This window comes from Hordeum vulgare, chromosome 7H (genome assembly GCF_904849725.1).
Source record: "Hordeum vulgare subsp. vulgare chromosome 7H, MorexV3_pseudomolecules_assembly, whole genome shotgun sequence".
Classification (NCBI taxonomy): domain Eukaryota; kingdom Viridiplantae; phylum Streptophyta; class Magnoliopsida; order Poales; family Poaceae; genus Hordeum; species Hordeum vulgare.
Window position 1 is genome coordinate 548,623,416 of NC_058524.1, and position 27,148 is coordinate 548,650,563.

The 27,148-nt window shown below is 39.1% G+C and overlaps 1 pseudogene; it reads left to right on the forward strand.

The window, feature by feature from the left end:
- LOC123409267 overlaps positions 1-26,208 on the forward strand; it is a 65,591-nt pseudogene extending 39,383 nt beyond the window's left edge.
- The last annotated feature ends 940 nt before the right edge of the window (positions 26,209-27,148 follow it).

Consider the following 27,148-nt stretch of genomic DNA (forward strand, 5'->3'; position numbering starts at 1 on the left):
CTTGATGCCTGTATACATATGATCATTGTCGTGAATATCACATAACTATGCACTTTTCTATTAATTTCCTAACAGTAATTTGTTTATCCACCATATGCCTACGAGAGAGATGCCATTAGGGAAAACCACGGTCCCCGGGTCAATTCACTTGTAAGTTTAGAAACGCTACAATACCTCACTTACTTAATTTACTTTATATTTACTTTTCACTTTGCAACTTCTATCTACACACTTTACTTGCTTCCAAATAATGAGTCCAAGGGGATTGACAACCCTCTTGCCCGCGTTGGGTGCAAGTGTTTGCTTCTTTTGTGTGTAGTTGCTGAAGACAGGGGTTGTTGTTACTCCTATTGGTTCAATAAACCTCGGTTCTCTATTGAGGTGTATACTTACCTTTATTGTAATGCATCACCCGTTCCTCTTCACGGAAAACCCAACGCAGATCACAAGCATCGGGCTTCATTTTCATTAATATCTTCACCAACACCATCTCATTTCCAAAGCCATATTCATCTCGTGTTCTCAATCTTTCTATCAAACCTCGGACTGGTACGTGGGGGTGTTAGTAGTATTGATTATACCTTGTAGTTGGTTCTAGTTGGTTTACTTGGTGGAAGATTATATGTTCAGATTGTTAATCACTTCTTTATCTCCTCTGATCATGAACACAATCATGATTTGTGAGTAGTTTTATTAGTTATTGAGGATATGGGAGAAGTCTTGCTATAAGTAATCATGTGATGTTGGTTTTGGTTCAATATTTTGATGATGTGTTGTGTTAAACTTCCTCTAGAGGTGTCGTGCGAATGTTGACTATATGACACATCACCATCTTCGTGCCTGGGGTAAGGCATTATGGAATTAGTTTGTAGATTATGGGTTGAGGCAGTGACAGAAACTTAAACCCCAATTTATGAATTGTTCCGTAAGGGGCTGATTTGGATCTAAGTGTGTAATGATATGATTAGATTTATCTTAACTACTGCTCTTGTAGTTTCTGATGCTTGCATGGAGGGTATAGCCAATTAATCATGGGGAAAGTGACTAGATTATATTCATGTGTGTCCTTGAGAAAACTTTGCTTACTATAAGAAGTATTATCGGGTTGCTCTTGGCAATATTAATGGTTGCGCCACTTGCTTCACCATGCTACTTTTGTTACTTGTTACTTGCTACTCCCTCCGTAAACTAATATAAGACCATTTAGCTCACTACTTTAGTGTTCTAAATGCTTTTATATTAGTTTATAGAGGGAGTACCAGTTATATAATATTACACTATCTGTCAAATTTATCTTAAAGCATTTGTAGAGAATACCTTGCTGAAAATTGCTAGCCAATTCTTTCTGCTCCTCGTTGGGTTTAACACTCTTACTTACGAAAGAATCATGATTGATACCCTATACTTGTGGGTCATCCCTGTCCAAACATTTGTTGGAAGTAATTCCAATTTTCAATGCATGCATCTTAAATAAGGTACCATAAACCAACAAAAATTAACGTATGTATATGTTTTAATGGTTAGTTCGTGTTTAAAAATGATGCAAAAAATTGAAATGTCAAATTGAAAAACATAACTAAATTGTATTTGTAACCCAATGGTTTATCATTTTTAGTAACTAATTTTTTTCTTTAGAAAATCATATAGCTTATCTTGAGATCTACTACGGTATAATAAGACTTCCATTAAATTTAAAAAATATTAGAGTAAAATGTGATTATATGTTGCTCTCTAAGGGTGACAATGGCATCTCCAAATACGTTTCATGTCTCTCAAACATAATATTAATCTGGATTTACAAACATTGTTTTCTTCATTTTGAATCAATATCTTAAATGGAATCTCATATGCTAGGTAATTCACAAATATAAAATGGTAAAATTTGTTTCGTGTATAGAAAATTCAAATATTAGAAGGTTGCCTCCAAAATTTCATGAAATATGGTAACGCCACTTAGGAATGCGAAGAAATTAGTTGCATGCCTATGTATAATTTTCGTTTGTTCTATCTCACTTCAACCGTCCTCTGTGAGACCCACCATTTGTCATGCCAACCACATTGATGAGGAAACGCGTTTTCTATAATAGGACGGGACACTGTGAACATAAGAGTAAATTGCACGGAGGTACCACAATGAGATTATACTGGCTCAGCAACTCCTGATCCACGTATAAGAAAATAAAGGAAATGTAACCAATATAATTTTTAATTATTCTTTTCCGTCAAAGAGAGCTTACTGTGGTACACAGGGGTGGAAGTCGGTTGAGAATGGTATTGCCACAACATTACAGTTATACATGAAGCTTCATACGTAGAAGAGCCTGCAACATCAATGTATTCATGTGTACCATCTGAAACCGGCTAAAGTGGCAAACCCACCTTAAAATGATAGTATCAATTATGTTATCCCCCCATGAAATTAAGAAAGCTATAAAAGTTTAACATGATTCTTGTGATGTAAGATCAAAAGGAATGAGGGAAGAAAGTTGTGTTAAGGACGCATGTGTGGCCTACTGCCATGAAAACTTTTAGGGAGAGTTCAGCTCATGTCTCAACTTAGAAACTAATAGTGGTACACAAAAACATATCAACGGATGATTGAGTTTAGAAGCATCTTGTAAGTAATGAACTGATAATTACCTGATGAGCATCCCTGTGAGGCTGTGAAACAGTCCCAGCAAGTTTAGCATTTTACATCGACAGAATCCAGAAGTAAATAATTCAAACTATTTAAACATGATATATGTGCAATCTGGTCTAAAAGAAAAAAGAAAGTAAATGAACAGAAGAAGTAATGCAAAAACAATATATTTTGCTGAAAATGTAAAAAGCATGATGCAATAAAGCAAACCTTTAGTTAGGCAAGCACTCACATGATTGAGGCTACCCAATATTGTGATGGTGATTCGAATTTACTTCCCAAGTTCAAAATCTGACACTGCCATGTAAGAAAAATGTGAAGCATGCAAAGAGCTTGAGCGATAAAATTCTATCAATGGTGCATGCCCGATCATCTCTCGTAGTCGTCTACTTTCCGCTGAGAATACACTCACATTCATCAAATCGGCCAAGTCATGGACACGCATGTACATGCTAGCTTGATTCCACCAAGCACGTCACGGGTCTATGTCAAAGAATTTGGAACATAGTGTGTATGTGTTTTCCCAAACAATTCGAAGGGATTAGCATCATATAACTGCGCCTTGGAGCAAAATCAGTCCAGCAGCCTGCTACCTTCTCTACGCGCCCTGTATATTTTCATTTGCTCTCAGCACTGATCGGTTAGGAAATAATAGAACTAACCTACCAGATATTGACTACATGTGTCCTGCCAATCGTGACTATTGTATCATGTCTACATCTCGCTCAGCCATCTCTAATGCAAAACGTTTATACAGTGCTTAAATGCCATGATAAAGAAAAAGGCAGTACATACACTACTTCCAAGACTCCAACACAAACAGCTATTCAGTAGGAGCTTATATTACGTGAAAAAGTACTAAGATCCCACCTAAGCGCCAGCTGGGTGCACTTTTTGGCAGAGAATAAGTCTCTCAACTTCTCCTCTCTCTCACACACACAAACGTACGTCTGCTGCAATGCAAATAATGAAGCGTTCAGTTTTAGAAAACGTTATCTCTCAGATGTAATTGAGTATTGACCATCTTGCTAGTGTCAATATTTTGCCGAGTTAGCTAATCGATTGAAGCACTCATCTATTATTTAAAGAAGCCTATTAGTTCTAACAGACCTAATGACAACACACATGACCAAAATTCTCCTCCTAGTGAGGTTATCCTGCACGTAAATTCTTCTATTGAGGAAATCAACTCAATTAAATTGCATGAAACATGGAATTATTATCCAATAGAGCATGATTGTAGTTGTACCTGTTGATCGCCGTAACCAAATCTTAAGGCGTGGGGAAGGTAGTGACAGAAAAGTAAGATGATCCGGTGATGTCTGATGCTGCTCGGCTACTGTCCGTCGTTGGCCTGGGCTGGATGGGGCGAGATGTGACAGCCTATGTAAGAGGCAACAGAGACCTTATCCAAGAAAATAGTTTGGCAGGGCTGGCTCTCCTATGGCCATAGCGAGCAGGGGTAGGTGGCGACCCTACTTGTTTCAGCTTGAGCTAGATGATGTATTTTTTTCCATGGGAAAAAGAGAGAAGACCAACAATTTATTCACATGTACTCCCTCCGTACCGAAATATAAGTATTTTAAGATATTTCACTAGATGTCTACATACGAAGCAAAATGAGTGAATCTATACTTTAAAGTATGTATATATACATCCATATGTAGTCCATTAGTGAAACCTCTAGAAAGACTTATATTTAGGAACGGAGGGAGTACATGTGTGTATTCTGCAGTATATTTTCATCTTCTCCTAGCACCGATGCATACGTGCGCCGCCTCAACTTGCTTCCTTCAGCTTGACACAGATGTTGTGTTTTTATTCATGGAAGAAGAGAGACACGTTGGGCTTTTTTTCCATCGGAGGAGAGGGAGTTGATGAGAAGGAATAGATCTTGAAAAATAGTTAGATGGAAATAAAAAGGAAGAGGCGGAGCAATATTTTTATTTAACAGATCATGAGTATTAGATACGTTGAGATAGAAAATATTTGAACTAAAGATTCATTGATGGAGGATTTCATGAGTCAATCTACACCGTAATAATTCGGTCCCACCAGATTAACGGCTCGTAAATCCTGATTAACGTGGGAATTTTTAGGGACTCTCTAATTAGTATAAGTATAGATTATATTTCTTTGTTCATGATAATCGTTTATTATCCATGCTATAATTGTATTGATTGGAAACACAATACTTGTGTGGATACATAGACAAAACACTGTCCCTAGTAAGCCTCTAGTTGACTAGCTCGTTGATCAAAGATGGTCAAGGTTTCCTGACCATAGGCAAGTGTTGTCACTTGATAACGGGATCACATCATTAGGAGAATCATGTGATGGACTAGACCCAAACTAATGCACATAGCATGTTGATCGTGTCATTTTGTTGCTACTGTTTTTTTGCGTGTCAAGTATTTATTCCTATGACCATGAGATCATATAACTCACTAACACCGGAGGAATGCCTTGTGTGTATCAAACGTCACAACGTAACTGGGTGACTATGAAGATGCTCTACAGGTATCTCCGAAGGTGTTCGTTGAGTTAGTATGGATCAAGACTCGGATTTGTCGCTTCGTGTGACGGACAGGTATCTCGGGGCCCACTCGGTAATACAACATCACACACAAGCCTTGCAAGCAATGTGACTTAGTGTAAGTCACAGGATCTTGTATTACGGAACGAGTAAAGAGACTTGTCGGTAAACGAGATTGAAATAGGTATGTGGATACTGACGATCGAATCTCGGGCAAGTAACATACCGAAGGACAAAGGGAACGACATACGGGATTATATGAATCCTTGGCGCTGAGGTTCAAACGATAAGATCTTCGTAGAATATGTAGGATCCAATATGGGCATCGAGGTCCCGCTATTGGATATTGACCAAGGAGTCCCTCGGGTCATGTCTACATAGTTCTCGAACCCGCAAGGTCTGCACACTTAAGGTTCGGCGTTGTTTTATGCGTATTTGAGTTATATGGTTGGTTATCGAATGTTGTTCGGAGTCTCGGATGAGATCACGGATGTCACGAGGGTTTCCGGAATGGTCCGAAGACGAAGATTGATATATAGGATGACCTCAATTTATTATCGGAAAGTTTTCGGCATTACCGGGAATGTACCGGGAATGACGAATGGGTTCCGGATGTTCACCGGGGGGGCAGCCCACCCCGGGGAAGCCCATAGGCCTTAGGGGTGCCGCACCAGCCCTTAGTGGGCTGGTGGGCAAGCCCAGGAAGGCCCCTGCACAGGAGAGAAAGAAAATCAAAGAGAAAAGAAAAAAAGGGGGAAGTGGGAAAACAAAGGACTCCTCCTTCCAATCCTAGTTGGACTAGGATTGGAGGAGGAATCCTCCTCCCCCCCTTCGGCCGACCCCTTGGGGCTCCTTGAGCCTCAAGGCAAGGTCCCTCCCCTCCCTCCTATATATACTGAGGTATTAGGGCTGATTTGATACAACTTTGCCACGGCAGCCCGACTACATACCTCCACGGTTTTTCCTCTAGATCGTATTTCTGCGGAGCTCGAGCGGAGCCCTGCTGAGATAGATCACCCCCCACCTCCGGAGCACCGTCACGCTACCGGAGAACTTATCTACCTCTCCGTATCTCTTGCTGGATCAAAATGGACGAGATCATCATCGAGTTGTACGTGTGCTGAACGCGGAGGTGCCGTCTGTTCGGCACTAGATCGGAACGAATCGTGAGATGGATCGCAAGACGGTTCGTGCAACGGATCGCGAGATGGTTCGTGGGACGGATCGTGGGACGGATCGTGGGACGGATCGCGGGATGGTTCATGTGACGGTTCGCAGGGCGGATCGAGGGACGTGAGGACGTTCCACTACATCAACCGCGTTTCTTAAGGCTTCTGCTGTGCGATCTACAAGGGTACGTAGATCGGAAATCTCCTCTCATAGATGAACATCACCATGATAGGTATTGCATGTGCGTACGAAATTTTTTGTTTCCCATGCGACGTTCCCCAACAGTGGTATCAGAGCTAGGTTCATGCGTAGATGTTATCTTGAGTAGAACACAAAAGTTTTTGTGGGCGGTGATGTGCGATTTACTGCCCTCCTTAGTATTTTCTTGATTCCGTGGTATTGTTGGATCGAAGCGGCTCGGACCGACTTTACTCGTACGCTTACGAGAGACTAGTTTCATCGCTACGAGCAACCCCGTTGCTCAAAGATGACTGTCGAGTGTCGGTTTCTCCAACTTTAGTTGAATCGGACTTGACCGAGGAGGTCCTTGGAGAGAGGTTAAATAGCAATTCATACATCTCCGTTGTGGTGTTTGCATAAGTAAGATGCAATCCTACTAGATACCCATGCAAACCACGTAAAACATGCAACAACAATTAGAGGACGTCTAACTTGTTTTTGCAGGGTATGCTTGTGACGTGATATGGCCAACGACGTGATGTGATATATTGGATGTATGAGATGATCATGTTGTAATAGTTAATATGGACTTGCACGTCGATGGTACGGTAACCGGCAGGAGCCATAGGGTTGTCTTTAAACTAACGTTTGTGCTTGCAGATGCGTTTACTATTTTTCTAGGACGTAGCTTTAGTAGTAATAGCATGAGTAGCACGACAACCCCGATGGAAACACGTTGATGGAGATCATGATGATGGAGATCATGGTGTGACGCTGGTGACAAGAAGGTCGTGCCGGTGCTTTGGTGATGGAGATCTAGAAGCACATGATGATGGCCATATCATGTCACTTATGAATTGCATGTGATGTTAATCCTTTATGCACCTTATCTTGCTTAGAACGATGGTAGCATTATGAGGTGATCTCTCACTAAAATTGCAAGACGAAATTGTGTTCTCTCTGACTGTGCACCGTTGCGATAGTTCGTTGTTTCGAGACACCACGTGATGATCGGGTGTGATAGACTCAACGTTCACGTACAACGGGTGCAAAACAGTTGCACACGCGTAACACTCGGGTTAAACTTGACGAGCCTAGCATGTACAGACATGGCCTCGGAACACAAGAGACCGAAAGGTCGAGCATGAATCGGATAGTTGATATGATTAGCATAGAGATGCTTACCACTGGAACTATTCCCGACTCACGTGATGACCGAACTTGAGATAGTGGATTTGGATCATGTACCACTCAAATGACTAGAGAGATGTACTTTTTGAGTGGGAGTTATTAAGTAATATGATTTATTGAACTAATTGTCATGAACAACTAATAGCTCTACTATTTTTATATGTTCCTAGAGAAAATTTAGTTGAAAGTTGATAGTAGAAACTTTGTGGACTGAGTCTATAAAACTGAGGATTGTCCTCATTGTTGTGCAGAAGGCTTATGTCCTTAATACACCACTCGGTGTGCTGCACTTCGAGCATCATATGTGGATGTTGTGAAACATCCGACATACACGTTTCTGATGACTACGCGATAGTTCAGTGCTAAATACTTAATGGCTTAGAAGCAAGGCGCAGAAGACATTTTGAAACGTCGCGGAACATAAGAGATGTTCTAAAGAGAGGAAATTGAGATTTCATGTTCGTGCCCTTGTTGAGAGGTATGAGACCTCCGACAAGATTCTTTGTCCACGAAGTGAAGGAGAAAAAATCAATCCTTGAGCGTGTGCTCAAATTGTCTGAGTACCACAATCGCTTGAATCAAGTGGGAGTTAATCTTCCAGATGAGATAGTGATGGTTCTCCAAAGTCACTGCCACCAAGCTGTGAGAGCTTCGTGATGAACTATAACATATCAAGGATAGATACAATGATCCTTGAGCGATTTGCGATGTTTGACACTACAAAAGTAGAAATCAAGAAGGAGCATCAATAGTTGATGGTTAGTAAAACCACTAAGTTTCAAGAAAGGCAAGGGCTAGAAGGGATACTTCGTGAAACAGCAAAACAGTTACTGCACTAATGAAGAGACCCAAGATTAAACCCAAACCCGAGACTAAGTGCTTCTGTTATGAGGGGAACGGTCACTGAGGCGGAGCTACCCTAGATGCTTGGTAGATAAGAAGGCTCGCAAAGTCGAAAGAAGTATATTTGATATACATGATGTTGATGTGTACTAGTACTCCTAGTAGCGCGAGGGTATTGGATACCGTTTCGGTTGCTAAGTGATAGTAACACGAAATGAAAGCTACGGAATAAACGGAGACTAGCTAAAGGCGAGGTGACAATACGTGTTGGAAATGTTTCCAAGGTTGATATGATCAAACGTCGCACGCTCCCTCTGCCATCGGGATTGGTGATGAACCTAAATAATTGTTATTTGGTCCTTGCATTATGAATGAACATGATTGGATCGTGTTTATTGCAATACGATTATTCATTTAAAGAGAATAATGGTTACTCTATTTGCTTGAATAATCACCTTCAATGGTTTATTGAATCTCGATCGTAGTGTTACACATGTTCATGATATTGGTGCCAAAAGATACAAGGTAATGATGATAGTACCACTTACTTGTGGCACTGCCGCTTGAATCATGTAGGTATAAATTGCATGAAGAGGCTCCATGCTGATGGATCTTTATACTCACTTGATTTTGAATCACTGGTGACATGCAAATCATAGCACATGAGCAAGGCCTTGTTTTCATTGAGATGAAACAAAATAGTCACTTGTTGGAAGTAATACATTTTGATGTATGCAGTCCAATGGGTGCTGAGGCACGCAGTGGATATCATTATGTTCTTACTTCAATGAAGATTTGAGTAGATACAAGAGTATTTACTTAATGAATCACAAGTCTGAAATATTGAAAAAGTTCAATTCTGCTTCAGAGTGAAGTTCGTCGTAACAAGAGGATAAACTGTCTACGATATAATCATAGAGATGAATATCTGAGTTGCAAGTTTTGGTACACAGTTAAGACAATGTGGAAATTGTTTCGCAATTCATGCCACCAAGAACAGCATGGTGTGATGGTGTGTCTGGACGTCATAGCCGCAACCTATTTGATATGGTGCATACTATGGTGTGTCTTATCGAATTACCGCAATCATTTATGTGTTATGCATTAGAGACAACCGCATTCACTTTAAATAGGGCACCGCGTAATTCCGTTGAGATGACACAGTATAGACTGAGGTTTAGAGAAATCTAAACTGTCGTTTCTTCAAAGATTGGGGCTGCGACACTTGTGTGAAAAAGTTTCAGTCAGATAAGCTCGAACCCAAAGCGGATAAATGCATCTTCATAGGATATCCAAAATAGTTGGATACATCTCCTATCTCAAATCCAGAAGCAAAGTGTTTGTTTCCAGAAAACGGGTCCTTTCTTGAGGAAAGGTTTCTCTCGAAAGAATTGAGTGGGAGAGTGGTGGAACTTGATGAGGTTATTGAACCGTCACTTCAACCAGTGTGTAGCAGGGCGCAGGAAGTTATTCCTGCGGCGCCTACACCAATTGAAGTGGAAGCTGATGATAGTGATCATTGGAGCTTCAGATCAAGCTACTACAAACCTCGTAGGTCGACAAAGGTCGTGTACTACTACAAAGTGGTATGGTAACCCTGTCTTGGAGGTCATGTTGTTGAGCAACAATGAACCTATGAGTTATGGAGAAGCAATGGTGGGCCCGGATTCCGACAAAGGGGTGGAGGCCATGAAACCTGAGAGAGGATCCATGTATAAAACAAAGTGTAGACTTTGGAGGAACTGCTTGATGGTAGTAAGACTATTAAGTAAAGATGGATCTTTAAAAGGAAGAGAGACGATGATGGTGGTAAGTCACTATTAAGAAAAGCTCGACTTGTCGCAAAGATGTTTCCGACAAGATCAAATAGTTGACTATGATGAGACTATTCTCACTCGTAGCGATGCTAAAAATCTGTTAGAATTATGTTAGTAGTTGCTGCATTATTTATGAAATATTGCACATGGGATGTCAAAACATTGTTTCCTCGATGTTTTCCTTGAGGAAAAATTGTATGTGATACAACCAGAAGGTTTTGTCGATCCTGAAGATACTAACAAGTATGCAAGCTCCAGCGATCCTTCAATGGACTGGTGCAAGCATCTCGGAGTTGGAATATACACTTTGATGAGATGATCAAAGATTTTGGGTTTGTACAAGGTTTATGAGAAACTTGTATTTCCAAAGAATGAGTGGGAGCACTATAGAATTTTTGATAAGTATATGTTGTTGACATATTGTGGATCAGAAGTAATGTAGAATTTCTGTAAAGCATAAAAGGTTGTTTGAAAGGACTTTTTCAAAGGAATACCTGGAATGCGCTACTTGAACATTGACAATCACGATCTATGGAGATAGATTGAAACGCTTAATAGAAGTTTCAACAAGATGCATGCCTTGACAAGTATTTGAAGGAGTTCAAAATAGATCAGCAAAGAAGGAGTTCTTGGTTGTGTTGTAAGGTGTGAATTTGAGTAAGACTCAAAACACGACCCCGGCAGAATAAAGATAATAGAAGAAGGTCGTCTTCTATGCCTTGGTCGTAGAATCTGAAGTATGCCATGCTGAGTACTGCACCTGATGTGTGCCTTGCCTCAAAGTCTGTTGAGAGGTACATAGAGTGATCCATGATTAAATCACTAGCGGCGGTCAAAGTTATCCTTAGTAACTAAATGGACTAAGGAATTTTTCTCGATTATGGAGGTGGTTAAAGAGTTCGTCGTAAAGGGTTACGTCGATGCAAGCTTTGACACTAATCCGAATAACTATGAGTAGTGAAACGGATTCGTATAGTAGAGTAGATATTTGGAGTATTTCCAAATAGCACGTAGTAGCAGCATCTATAAAGATGGCATAAAGATTTGTAAAGAACACACGGATCTGAAAGTTTCAGAACCGTTGACTAAAACCTCTCTCACGATCAAGACGTGATCAGACCCCAGAACTATATGGGTGTTGGATTCGTTGAAATCACATGGTGATGTGAACTAGATTATTGATTCTAGTGCAAGTGGGAGACTGTTGGAAATATGCCCTAGAGGCAATAATAAATTAGTTATTAATGGACTATACCCAAACTAATGAACGTAGCATGTTGATCGTGTCATTTTGTTGCTACTGTTTTTCTGCGTGTCAAGTATTTATTCCTATGACCATGAGATCATATAACTCACTAACACCGGAGGAATGCCTTGTGTGTATCAAACATCACAACGTAACTGGGTGACTATAAAGATGCTCTACAGGTATCTCCGAAGGTGTCCATTGAGTTAGTATGGATCGACACTGGGATTTGTCGCTCCATGTGACGGACAGGCATCTCGGGGCCCACTCGGTAATACAACATCACACACAAGCCTTGCAAGCAATGTGACTTAGTGTAAGTCACGGGATCTTGTATTACGGAAGGAGTAAAGAGACTTTCCGGTAAACGAGATTGAAATAGGTATGCGGATACTGATGATCGAATCTCGGGCAAGTAACATGCCGAAGGACAAAGGGAATGACATACGGGATTATATGAATCCTTGGCACTGAGGTTCAAACGATAATATCTTCGTAGAATATGTAGGATCCAATATGGGCATCCAGGTCCCGCTATTGGATATTGTCCGAGGAGTCCCTCGGGTCATGTCTACATAGTTCTCGAACCCGCAAGGTCTGCACACTTAAGGTTCGGCGTTGTTTTATGCGTATTTGAGTTATATGGCTGGTTATCGAATGTTGTTTGGAGTCCCGGATGAGATCACGGATGTGATGAGGGTTTCCGGAATGGTCCGGAGATGAAGATTTATATATAGGATGACCTCATTTGATTACGGGGAAGTTTTCGACATTACCGGGAATGTACCGGGAGTGACGAATGGGTTTCGGATGTTCACCGGGGGGGGCAGGCCACCCTGGGGAAGCCCATAGGCCTTAGGGGTGCCGCACCAGCCCTTAGTGGGCTGGTGGGAAAGCCCAAGAAGGCCCCTGCACAGGAGAGAAAGAAAATCAAAGAGAAAAAAAAGGGGGAAGTGGGAAAATAGAGAAGGACTCCACCTTCCAATCCTAGTTGGACTAGGATTGGAGGAGGAATCCTCCTCCCCCCCCCCTTCAGCCGACCCCTTGGGGCTCCTTTAGCCTCAAGGCAAGGTCCCTCCCCTCCCTCCTATATATACTGAGGTATTAGGGCTGATTTGATACAACTTTGCCACGGCAGCCCGACTACATACCTCCACGGTTTTTCCTCTAGATCGTATTTCTGTGGAGCTCCGGTGGAGCCGTGCTGAGATAGATCACCACCAACCTCCGAAACGCCATCACGCTGCCGGACAACTCATCTACCTCTCCGTCTCTCTTGCTGGATCAAGAAGGCCGAGATCATTGTCGAGCTGTACGTGTGCTGAACGCGGAGGTGTCGTCTGTTCGGCACTAGATCGGAACGGATCGTCAGATGGATCGCAAGACGGTTCGTGCAACGGATCGCGAGATGGTTCGTGGGACGGATTGCGGGATGGATCGTGGGACGGATCACGGGACGGTTCATGGGACGGTTCGCGGGGCGGATCGAGGGACGTGAGGACGTTCCACTACATCAACTGTGTTTCTTAACGCTTCTGCTGTGCGATCTACAAGGGTACGTAGATCGGAAATCTCTCTTGTAGATGAACATCACCATGATAGGTATTGCGTGTGCGTAGGAAAATTTTTGTTTCCCATGCGACGTTCCCCAACATGTATCTGCACCTGTATTAGTCTAGATATAAATACCCTCCATGTACATGGTGTGTATTCAGTTTGTGTTGAAGAAAAGTAAGGTCGTGCATGCGGCCTACGTGTCTTTCATGGTGTGGCGTTGTTCGTCACCTGAAAAAAATTCAGTGTGCTTCTCTCCTTGTTCTACCTCTATCCATGATTGAGTGAGAGATAGCTAGGATTCGGCCCGGGGTTGTCCCAACATGACATGCCTTGCCAGCTCATGCCAAGGAGAAAGCATTGTCTCCCCTTGTCGAGGACGGCGCACTGGATCCTTAGCATCAGGAGCTCTGTGGTGCAATGGACGCTTCCTTGTGGAAGTCATTGTGTTCGGTGGAGTGTGCTAGGAGAGAGCACACATAAAGGAAGAGGAGGACGAGTGTGCTTACCCATAAGTGTAGGGGACCAATCATAGTTCTTTTAATAAGTAAGAGTGTCGAATTCAACGAGGATCAGAACAAAATGATAAGCAGTTTTCAGTAAGGTATTCTCTCTAAGTGTTGTGACTAACAATGATAGATAGTTTTGTATCAAGATAATTTGTAACAAGTGACAAGTAACAATATTATCAAGTGTGCAACAAGATATACCAACCTTTTTATAGAAAAGGGCAAACCTAAAAGTACTCTTATATAAGGAAAAGCATTCCCAATGACACATGGGAATTGTTGCCTAGTCATGTTCCTCGTGTTGAGTTGATTCGTGTTCATTACTTTGATAATTTGATATGGATGGACCGACGCTTGGGTTTTGTTCTTACTTGAACAAGAAACCTACTTATGACTATCCTCTCTCGCAAGCATCCACAATTAGGACAGAAGAATTAAGATAAATCTAACCATAGCATGAAACGTGTGGATCCAAATCAGCCCCTAATGAAATGACGCAGAAACTAGGGTTTAAGCTTTTGTCGCTCTAGCAACCCATCATCTATTTATTACTCCACAATGCGTTCCCTTAGGCCTAAGTATTTTTGAAGTGTCATGTATTCGATGTTCACATGACACCACTAAAGGAAGCAACAACATACATGCCATCAAAATGTCGAACGAATACCAACTTCACATATTACTTATAACAAGACTTCTCCCATGTCCTCAGGAACAAAAAAACTGCTCACAAATCATCACCATGTTCAAGACCAGAGGTGTAATAATTATGAAGAAGGATCTGAACATATTATCTTCCATCAAGTAAACCAGCTAGAATGAACTATAAGATGTAATCAACCCTACTAGTAACCCATAGGTACCAATCTGAGGTTTTGAGACAAAGATTGAATACAAGAGATGAACTAGGGTTTGAGATGAGATGGTCTTGGTGAATATGTTGATGAAGATTGATCCTCCCATGAAGGAGGAAGCGTTGGTGATGACGATCACTTCGATTTCCCCCTTCTGGAGGGAAGTTTCCCTGACATAATCGTTGTGCTGAAGAGCAAAAGGGCCTCTGCCTAGGTTTTACGCCTCGATACGCCGGCATTTCATCTCGAAAGTTTCTTCTTATTTTTTTTCTAGGTCAAAACCCATAATATAGTAGAAGAGGGAGGCCAGGGCACCTGGGAGGTGGTCCCAAGCCATCCGAGCGCGCCAGGGGGGTGGGCGCGCCGTGTTGGCTTGGCACCTACGGGTGCCCCCCTCTTGTGTAGTATTGCTCCATAAATTCACATATATCCCAAAAACGTTCCTCCTAAAGTTTCATGTCATTTGGATTGCACTAAATTTATAGTCTTTTTCTTGGTTTTCAGATCAAGAATTCCAGTTTCCGACAATTTTCCTCTTTGTGATGTACCTTGTAAATTTGGCGAGAAAATGAGAGGACCGGTTTCCAAATAATATAATTATCTCAAATCAGCCATGAATGTCGTCCCAGCCTAGAAAATAATTCACACTCGTAGGCCAAACTTGATATAAAAACTAGTAGTACTTAATATTATACACGGTAGAGCGGAGGCCGCTCAATATTTTATTACAAACATGCCCATATTTAGCATAAAGGCGGATATAATGCAGTGGTCATGGGGTAGAACTAGTACTCACATAAATAGGTAGGCGTGTCACATCGGAGTGAAGTGACACAGCTAAGATACTACTACATGCCAAGCGTCAGCGTGAGGCTTGTAAATTATTCATGGTGGCAGAAACGATGGAATAATACAACGATGGACTCCAAGATCCCAAGACTATCTGAGACTCCTCTAAGCATCAAACTCGCTATCGTACTCTTCATCCATGAGATCTCCTTCATCAATATCTGGCCAAATCAACAAGCCAGTGAGTACTTTGAAAGTACTCGCAAGACAGTTCGGACAAAAGATAAAATGAATGCAAACATAATGCATATGCATAGATTAATTTAATTGTCACAATCAGTAAGGTTAACTAATTAGCAGTAAATGAAGTAATGGTAGATAAATCACGCGGTAGTCATCAAGAAATATCCAAGAAAGTAAAATGCATCGATCGGGTCTGTGAAGCGACGCCTCGAAGGGTTAACAATAAAATAAGCTCTCGCAGTCGGGCGTCTAGGCGACACCGCATACAGGGCTTAACAATAACTTAACAAACCATAGATGAGAATCTCTGTGACACCGTGAAAAGGGTATAATAAATTAAATCACTAGACACAGTCAACCATCTCAGCGACACCATGGAAAGGGCATAACAAAATAAATAGCTAGTCGCAGTTGGGCGTCTCAGCGACACCACGGAAAGGGCATAAAAACAAATAACAGCCCGTAGTAGGGCATCTCAGCGACACCATGGAAAGGGCATAACAAAATAAATAACTGGCCACAGTCAGGCATCTCAGCCACACCACGGACAGGGCATAATAAAACAACTGAATATCCGGGTGCTACAACCAACCTTCAGGATACTCAACATAACAAAGATTTCATCCAGTTAATTTCAAACTTCGGAGTCATATAATCAAAAGTAAGAGTTTCATAAGTAATATCTTGTTCTCCACAGACCAACATGAAGACCGACATTTGGCCTGTCAACCAGTCATCCTTGACCGTGGACGCGGTTACTCGAATAGTTTTGACTCTGCAAACGGTGTACTCATTACCGACATCCAACGTGTTTCGAGAGCAACAAGGACTAATCCCGTGTACGGCATTTTAGAAGTAAACACACAAAACTAGAACACACTCATATTAACCAGCAAGGTCCATAATCACCCGAACTACACTTCCAAGGAAAAACTATAAGACGAGGAGGCCAACATCCTTGAATATCATGGGATCAAATTTATACCGCGCACTACAAGGGGTGCCCCCTCTCGGTCCGAGACCAGAAACACCCATGCCCCCTGACCGGATGACTGGCATTATTCCAGGGCCATGAAATCTTCATTCGGCCCCTCTACTTGGTGTGCACATGGAGTTAGGATCATGACCTACTAACAGTATTCCCTTTCGGTAAGACGTGTGGCAACACGAAAAGTAAGGTGACACACTGAAAATATTCGATCTATGCCGATACTCGAGGTGTTAATTTTTTAGATTATTCATGATAAAGGTATGAGTCTTCTCTGAATTCTAATTATGATTCTTATTTGCATGATTATCATAGCTTCATAAATCTCTTTGATCTATTGAAATAGTTTGGCCAACAAGATTGATATTCATTTAGTGAGAGGGGTGCGTTGTAGTGGGTTCAACCTAAGGGGTTTTATATCCGAGTGATAGAAGGGAACAAGACACTTCTTTGTGTTGTTTCCACTAAGGATAAAATGATGTGGTTAATTCATATTCGTTGAGTTCTCTTTGTCGACATCATGTCATCGTTCTCTAAGCATTACTCTGTTTTTCATGAAGCTAATACATAGAGAGGCAAGCATAGAAGTGTTCTTGAAGTGGAGTAATAGTGATAGGTGCAGGAAGGAGTCGACCTATTTTCTTATGGACGTGATGCCTATATACATATGATCATTGTCGTGAATATCATATAACTATGCACTTTTCTATCAATTTCCCAACACTAATTTGTTTACCTGCCGTGTGCTTACTACATGAGAGATGCCATTAGGGAAAACTACGGTCCCTGGGGTGTACACACTTATAAGTTTACAAACACTACAATTCCTCGCTGCCTTATTTTTTTTCACTTTGCAACTTCTATCTACACACTTTCACTAGTAGGAAAAACCTTATAGGTAGGAGGCTAGTAGTAGCGCTAGAATATGGCATGCGCTGCTGCTACTTAGCAGTAGTGCTCGATTTGACAACCGCTACTGGTCATGGTCGTAGCAGTAGCGCTTGATTTCTAAATAGCACTACTGCTAAACGTAGCCCAACGAGCCCACCGACGGTAGCAGTAGTAGTAGCGCGCGCTTGGAAAAAGCGATGCTTCTAAGTAGAATGGCAGTAGCGCTCTTGGGGAATCAGCGCTACTCGTACGCTGATACGTCCAAATGTATCTATAATTTTTTTATGGTCTCATATTCTATAACATGATATGGCATGCCAACTATGCATTTATAGGTGCACAAGAAGCCTTTCGAGTGGACCATTCTTCAGTATCTATCTCGTAGAGGGGTTCCTAAGTTCAGTTCTAACAAACTATTCTTTTTCGTACACTTGTAATCATTTGTGTTTCTTTGTTAGTGCTTTTACCATTTATATAACATGTGTTTCTTTGTTAGTGCTTTTACCATTTATATAACATGTGTTTCTTTTTATTTTGTTATACATATTGTCCCATGTGACGTAAACATGCAGTTTAATGAATTAACAAGAGAGAGTGTGCTCTTTGAGGTATTGGGGGCACATACAAGTTTGAATTGGAGAAAGGACCAACAAGGACCCGCATGGGAGGCGAAGGATAGGACCTTTTCATTACGAACAATGGTATAATAGGAGGGAAAATGATATGATTTTTTCCTTTTGAGGACTAGTACCCAAGATGAATGTTATCTATGTCGACGATGGTGAGGCTCGCGCATTTGTTTCTACAGTCTTGACTCAAACGATCAAGCTCAATGATGATGAGACCTGCCATCACCTTGACATCCTAACACCAAGCAGTATCTATATTAGGGTGCTATTTGTGACCCATTTCACATAGACAAATCTTATCAACAAACACATGATTGTATGTTCTTTAAATTTATTTAACATTTTCTCTTTTTTTCCATCACATGTGGCGGTCTGGCATGAATTCTCTTTTGTTTTTTCATCCACGACGTCATCCTAGAAATTATCTAAAAAGATAGATCCCAAAACTACCATCCCAAGTGATGAAGCCTCGGAGTAGAGGGCGTCAACACTTCTGATTACAAGACGTGGACAGACGATCACATTGTTTTCAACAAGGATGGTTGGAGGAGTTCCTTGTGCGAAAAAAACTACAAATTAGCCAAGTTTTGTTATTCACTCTAAGGAACACTACATACAACAACTTCAAGATGATTATTTTTTATTGATATCAACAAGCTCCAATTATGTGAGGTCAATAATGCAGGATCGGACATTTATTAAAATGCATCGTTTTTTATTGATGATAAACCATTTGGGTTGGTGGTAATGAAGATGAATTCATCCTCCAACCGAGTACCAGATTAGGGCTGAGTTTTGGGGGTATATAAAGCCATGAGGAACCAGAGCGTGATGGGTGTCGTAGGGGGCATAGACACCTGCAACATCTAGATGCCTACACAGTGCGCCTACACCATATCGGCCACCCCAGGTGTTGGACTTCATTCCTCTAGTGGCGTGAAATTTCCTCCCAAAATTTCTTTGATTTTTCAATGAATTTTTTCCTTCTAAAATTAAAAAAATGGGGAAATGAATGTTTAGGACGTTGCATACTTCAAGGATGATAGACATGAAACATACAAAAATTATAGATACATTGAAAACGTATCAACATCGTGTGCTCTCCCTCGAGCATGAAGATGATAGTAACAAATATAATTTTTGTATGTAAACGCTACCCATCGTGAACTTGATTAACTGATGGAAGCCCTTTTATTAAGTCTAAATCAATAATAAGGATGTTTGAAAATGATTTATATTATAAATATTCAACTACCTTAATGCATACAAAAGAAGTTCTCACATATTCTTTGATAGCCAAATACATCAGGTCAAAATCACCATTGTCAAAGGTTTAGAAAAAATTCAATATTTATGCAACACAGTGATAATATTCTTTACGTAGTATCTAAAGATGGCAATCACTTCTAGGTTATCCCAAGATACAAGATCGAATACAATTACTTCTTTCATGTTTGCACTATTTTAACTAATCAACAACTTATTACAAATCAGAGTGTAATTTCATATCCAATGGCCTAATCATTGCGAGGAGAATATAACTACGAGTTATAAGAAGTCAAAAATATAAATTCCTCCACCATTGTAGTTAATCATTAGGCCAAGAGGAATACCTTATAATCGATGCTATGCAACAAGTAGAGCTTGCCATGTACTTAAATAGTGAGGGTGTATTCAACATACATGCGAAAGTCGTAATCTTGTTTGAGAATGTTCATCATTAAAATATACAAATCAAGTTCTATAATATGGTGTGACCACGAGAGTAAACTTAGGGATGTGCCTCGGTTTATATTTTAAGAAGGACACTAACAACGAACCGAGCAGAGCACCATACGCCACATTTGTCGAATGAATTATTTGTTTTGGACAAAAGGTGGATTTTTATTACCTCAAAATGGAGCATCAAGAGGATACAAACATGATGAGCACACATTTGGCCTCTGCATAGATAGGATGCACACAACCAACACCAGCACACACATGCAAACATGTTAACAACTAGCAAAGTGATACGTCTCCAATGTATCTATATTTTGTTATTGTTCCATGTTGTTATATTATCATTCTTGGATGTATTGAAATCATTTTATAGCAACTTTATATCATTTTTTGGGACTAACATATTGACATAGTGCCCAGTGCCACTTGATGTTTATCGTTTGTTTTTTTACTTTACATAAAATCAATATCAAACGGAGTCCAAATGTCATGAAAATTTTTGGAGATATTTTCTACCCACAAGACATCGAGAGGAGCAAAGAACCACCATAAAGGACGCCTAGGCTGCCCACTAGGCACCAGGGTGCGCCTGCCCCTGCTGGCATGACCTGGTACCTAGTGGGCGCCTCGTGGCCCATCTTGGTGTGATTCCAACGCCCAAAATTCCTATAAATTGAGATACCTCCAGAAATAACCCCAGAGGAAAAGGTTCCATTGCTGCAAGCCTCGGTAGCCATGAAAAACTAGTCGGGAGCCTGTTCCGGCACCCTTCGGAGGGGGAGATCATCCCAAGTGGCCATCTTCATCATCCCGGCGGAGGCCATGACGAGGAGGGAGTAGTCCACCCTCAGGGCTGAGGGTTTGTACCAGTAGCTATGTGTTTAATCCCTCTCTCTCGTGTTCTTGAGATGTTATGATATTGATATATCATGGGCCTTGTTAATATAGTTGGATCATATGCTGTTTGTCCCATGATAGGGGTATATTGCACGATTTCATACTATGTTCTGTGATACAAATCATGGTGAGCTCCTTGAAGTTCTTTATGCTGGATCGAATATGAAGAATGTGAAACTGTTTGATGCATGTCGTATAATTAGCCCATGGATACTTGAGGTGACATTAAAGTATCTAGGTGACGTTAGGGTTGATTGATATGTATCAATGGTGTTATTTTAGTATGAACTCTTGAATAGATCGGAAAGGATAATTTGTTATTCTAGTACGAACTCTTGGAAATATTATCAGAAAGTCTAACTTTAAGGTGGTTTCGTACCCTACAAACAATTTCTTCTTATGCTCTCCGCTAGACACGAACTTTGGAGCGATTATTTATCGCACATTGAGAGATTTTTATGTGATCCATATATATTAGCATTCTTGAGATATTGCATTAGCGAAAGTACGGACCCTAGGCGTCATTTTCAAGCATTGCAATACCATCTATGCTCACTTTTGTTACTTGCAACCTTGCTGTTTTTTATTGTTCCTATTACAAAAAACTATATCTAATCTCATTACTACACTTGTATGACAGTCTCTTTGCCGAACTAGTGCACCTATACAAATTACCATTGTATTTGGTGTGTTGGGGATACAAGAGACTTTTTATTATTTGGTTGTAGGGTTGTTTGCGAGAGACCATCTTCATCCTACGCCTCGCACGGAGTGATAAACCTTACGTCATCCACTTGATGGAAATTTACTACTGTTCTACAAAACTCTGCGCTTGGAGGCCCAACACGAGTCTACTATAACAAGTTGTGTAGTAGACTTCAAGCTCTTTCCTGGAGTCATTGCCGGGGAGGTGAGTGCTTGAAGGTATATCCTTATATCTTGCAATTAAATCTTTCAGTTTCTTATTTTTCACTAGTTCGGTTTTATAAAAAAAACTACAAAATGGAATTGAGGTGGTCCCATATTGTTCATCTTTATCATGTCTTTCTTGAAAATTATGGAAAGGAAAATTGTGCTCAATTGATAGAAGAAAAATTCAATAAAATGTTTGGCATAGAATCCTTGAATGATGAGCATGGTAGAAATAATGTTAGTATGAATTCTCTGAATATCCATGATGTTAATGATATGCAAAGCCACAAGCTTGGGGATGTTATGTTTGATGAAGATGATATTTTTAGTCCCCCAAGTTTTGATGAGCAAGTTTATTAGGATGAAAGCATGCCTCCTATTTAATATGATTATATTGATGAAAGTGGGTTTGGAAGAGTGTCAACTCTATGTACTAACAATCCCACTAACTTGGAGGGTGTTAAATCTTATTGTCATAATAATAAAAGTGGATATGGAGAGGTCATGACTTTATTTAGTGATGAGTCCACTGTTTTGGAAGAGGTTTCAATTGACTATGACACCAAAGTTTCTATCTATGATAATTATGGTGATGACATGTATGTTATAAAGAATAATAAAAACCTTGAAACTTGTCATCATGATTTTAATTTTCAATTGGATTATGCCACTCAAGTATGACATGATAGTTATTTTGTTGAGTTTGCTCCCGCTATTATGAATGAGAATAAATTTTCTTATGGGTATAGTAATAAATTTTCTATGCTTGTGCATCGATAAAATAATGATGTATGTGATAGTTATATTGTTGAATTCCTTCATGATGCTTAATATTATTATGAGGGAGGAACATATGCTTGTAGGAATTGCAATAATATCAAGCTTCCTCTCTATGTGTTCAAACTTTTGAATTTATGCTTGTTTTGCATTCCTATGCAAGATTATTCTTGCTAAAATAAATTGTTTTCTTGAAAAATCCCTAAGCATAGGAAGTGTGTTAGGCTTAAATGTGCTTTCCATGTGATTCATGATGCTCTCTTGCATGTTTCAACTATTATTCCTATGCGATGATCATTGATATCATCATGCCTAGCTAGAAGGCATTAAAGAAAAGCGGTTGTTGGGAAACAACCCAATATTTATTCTTTATGTTTTTGAGTGTTCACATGATTAGTATACTGTATTAATCATGTTTTGTGTCTTCTATTTCAATAAAGTGCCAAGTAAAGCCTTTGGGATAGTGTGGATACTTGTTTGTTTGATTCTGTGCAAAAATAGAAACTTTTACGTCAACTGCAGAATTTCTACAAATTTCTGGACCATAAAATAATTCTGAACTTTTTACACAGTTTTTGTATGCAAATTATCTATGTTGTCCTATTTTTTCAGAATTTTGGAGTTAGGGCGGTATGGTTTTTATTCAGATCATCACAAACTGTTTTGTTTTGATAGATTCTCTTTTGCATGCATAGTTTGCTTGTTTTAGTGTTTCCATAGCTTATATTGAGTGATATAAATTATGGAATGATAGAATACAGTAGGTATTATGTGATAACAATTATGAATCTTGTCTTGGCAGTACGTAAGTGAATGATCTATATTTACCATAGTAACCCATCTCACGAAGTTCCGTTAAGTTTTGTGTGATTGAAATTTTCATGGTTTGGGTGAGATACCAATATGAAGAGAATAAGAAGCAGAAAGAACCAAAGCTTGGCAAATCCCAAGGTACCCCAAGGTAATATCCAAGGAAGAGTCAAGTGTCTAAGCTTGGGGATGCCCCGGAAGGCTTCCCCTCTTCCATCTCCAACATTATCGTTATATCTTACTTGAAGCTATATTTTTATTCATCACATCATATGCATTTTTCTTGGAGAATTATTTTATTTTGTTTTTCTATGTTAGATTTTATTTATAATCCTGTTTTTAAATACAAAGTTCCAAGAATTATTTATACCTTTAGAATGCTTGAATTGCATGTGTGATGTGTGCTTACAAAATCAGAAACTTTTGTTGTAGTATTTGAATTATCATATTTTACTGGAACATGGAAAGTTTCTGAAGTTTTTACGCAGTGATGTCATACAAATTATTTAGCTTGTACTAAATTTTCAGAATTTTTTGGAGATACAGAAGTATACGTTTTATATAGATTGCTACGGACTATTCTGTTTGGACACATTGTTGTCATAGTTTTGTTATCTACTTATCCTATAGTTTCCATATCTTATATTGGTAGATATAAATTGTGGAAATGCTAGTAAACAGTATATAATGTTTGAAAATTATCATGGAACTTGTCTTAGAAGTACATAAATAGTTGATTTGTGCTTATGTGCACTAACCTATCTCATGACTTCTTTTCAAGTATTGTGTAGATGAAGTTTTTGGGACTTAGGTGAAACCGGGATATGAGAGGATTGAACGAGATACAGAAACTCAAGCTTGGTGATGCCCAAGGCACCCAAAGTACATATTTCAAGAAGTCTCTAGCATCCAAGCCTGGGGATTCTATGCATCCCACCTTTCTTCATCAACAACTATCGGTTAGCCTATGTTGAGCCTAAATTTTTATTTGTCCACATGATATGTCCTATTGTTGGAGTATCTTTTTTTAGTTGATATTTGAAATAAAATATCAGATCTGAAAATCTTTATTGAGAGAGAGTCCTCACATATCTACTTCATTGTTTGACTACTCTTTGATCTTCACTTATATCTTTTTGGGAGTAGTTAGATGTTTACTCTTTTACTGCACTTATATCTTTTTGAGCACGGTGGTGCTGTTATTTTGAAGAAATATGCTCTCATGATTCACTTAGATTTTTTTGTGAGTTAGTAGAAACTTTGAAGAAATCCTATCTTGCTTCACTTATATTATTTTGAGAGTTGAAAATTTAAAAGAAACTTGTGGTCTCGTCCTTCACTTACATTTGTTTGAGAGGTTGTTATTAGCAATGCCAATTTGCTTTAAATGTAATAGGTCCCAAAGTGATAGATATCCATGGGATCTATAATAAAAACTTTCATGAATATCATTGGATGTTAATATTGATTCATTGCAATAGTTTTGTGATATGAAGATAGTGGTATGTGAGTAATGTTGATGAATAATTATGCGTTAGTAAGAATATTGGTGTTAAGGTTCGTAATTCCCTATGAATGCACATGAAGTCAATAATTATGCTATGAAATTACATTGGCACAACTTTGGGTTTAGTATTTGGATGCACAAGCAGCATTCCCGCTTAGTACAAGTGAAGGCTAGCAAATAGATTGAGAAGCGCCCAACCAAGGAACAAAAATCATCATAGGTGAACATTAAACATAACTAACACCGAATAATGCAACAAAAGTAGGATGTAATTTCATAGCATAATTATTGACTTTATCTGCATGCATAGGGAATCACAAACCTTAACACCAATATTCTTACTAGAGCATAATTACTCATCAGCATAACTCACATATTACCATCTTCATATCACAAAACTATTGCTAAGAATCAAGCTTAATATCCAATGGCATTCATGAAAGTTTTTATTATATTGTTCATGGACATTCATCACTTTGGGACTATTTTTCATTTTAAGCAAATTGCCAATGCAAATAACAAGCCCTCAAACAAGTATAAGTGAAGCAGGAGAGCACAAGTTTTTTTAGAATTTTCTACTCTCAAAATTATATAAGTGGAGCAAGAGAGGATTTCTTCAAAATTTCAGGAACTCTCAAAATAGTCCAAGTGAAGCATGAGAACAAATTTCTAGAAAGTAACAGCACTACCGTGCTCAAAAATATATCAGTGAAGTACTTGAGCAATTCCATGGCTCAAAACAATTAAGTGAAGCGTAAAGAGCGATTTTAACAAATCGTAGCATAATTTGGTTATCTCAAATGGGTTTGTCCAGCAAGGTTTATTATGAAAAACTAACCAGAAAATAAATCAAAGACACAAATGATACAATATGCTCCGAGCAAAACTCATGATATGTGACGAATAAAAATATAGCTCCAAGTAAAATTACCGATGGTTTCTGGAAGAAAGAGGGATGCCTTTTGGGGCATCCCCAAGATTAAATTCTTTATACTCCTTAGATATTGCCTTGGTGTGCCATGGGCATCCCCAAGCTTATGCTTTTATCACTCCTTATTCCATCATCCATCGTGTTCTCACTGAAAACTTGAAAACTTCAATCACACAAAACTTAACAAAATTTCATGAGATCCATTAGTATAAGAAAGTCGAACCTTGCTATAGGTACTGTTGAAAACCCCTTCCAATTTTGTTTCTGCATTATACCTACTATACTCTAACTTTACCATGGCTTATGCCCCCCTATATAAACCATAGAATAATTAAAATAAGCACATAACATAAAGAAAATAGAACATGTTAGAAACAAAAGAGTCTATAAAGATTTAAAATTTACTTATACTTTTGTAACTAAAAAAATTCTGAAACATTAGGAAAATGTAGGGAATTTGTATATTGATCTTGTGTAAAGATTTAATATACTTTTGACATTTCTGTGATTTTTAGGATTTTTTCTACTCGACGCAAAAGCTTTTGTTTTACAACAGGATTACAGCAACTAATACCCCGCATGATCCCAAAGGCTTTGCTTGGTATAAACACTAAATGAAACACAAAAAACACAATTATAATAGTAGCATAATTGTGAAAGCACTCAAGAACAGAAAACAAAAATGAAGATAAATTTTATTCATTGGGTTGCCTCCCAACAAGCGCTTTCTTTATAGCCATTAAGATAGGCTTGAGATTTTATTGATGCTCACATGAAAGATAGTAGTTGAAATACAAAGAGAGCATCATGTAGTATAAGACAAACACATTTAAGTCTAACATACTTCCTATGCATAGTCATCTCATAAGCAAACAAATTATCATGATAATAAATATCTGACATATGCATGGAAGAAGAAAGAAACAATAACAATCTCAAGATGAAGAGAGATAATTTAATAACAGGAATATTTATATAACCATATTTCCCTCTCTCATAATAATTACATGTAGAATCATATTCAAATTTACCAATATAGCTATTACATAAAATATTCTCTTCATGATCCACATGCATAAAAATCTTATAATCTTCCAAGGTAGTGGAATTAACATTAACAACATTCATGACCTCTCCAAACCCACTTTTGTCGAAAAAATCATGAGATATATAATTCTCCAAAATAGTGGGATCATTACTACATAAAGTTCACACACTTACAATCCCACTTTCAATATTATTGCAAACATTATTATCGATATCATATTCATCATGAGGATTACATATATTTTCAAGATCATAAGAAGCATCACCCCAATCATGATCGTTACAATGAGTAGTGGACATGAAACAATTGTCATCCCCAAGCTTGTAGTTTTGCATATTATTGTCACAATTGACATTAATAGAGTTTATAATAATATCATTGCGATCATGCTTCTTATTTAAGGAGATATCATGAATCACTTTATGAATTTCTTCTTTTAACATTTCATCACAATATTCAGATT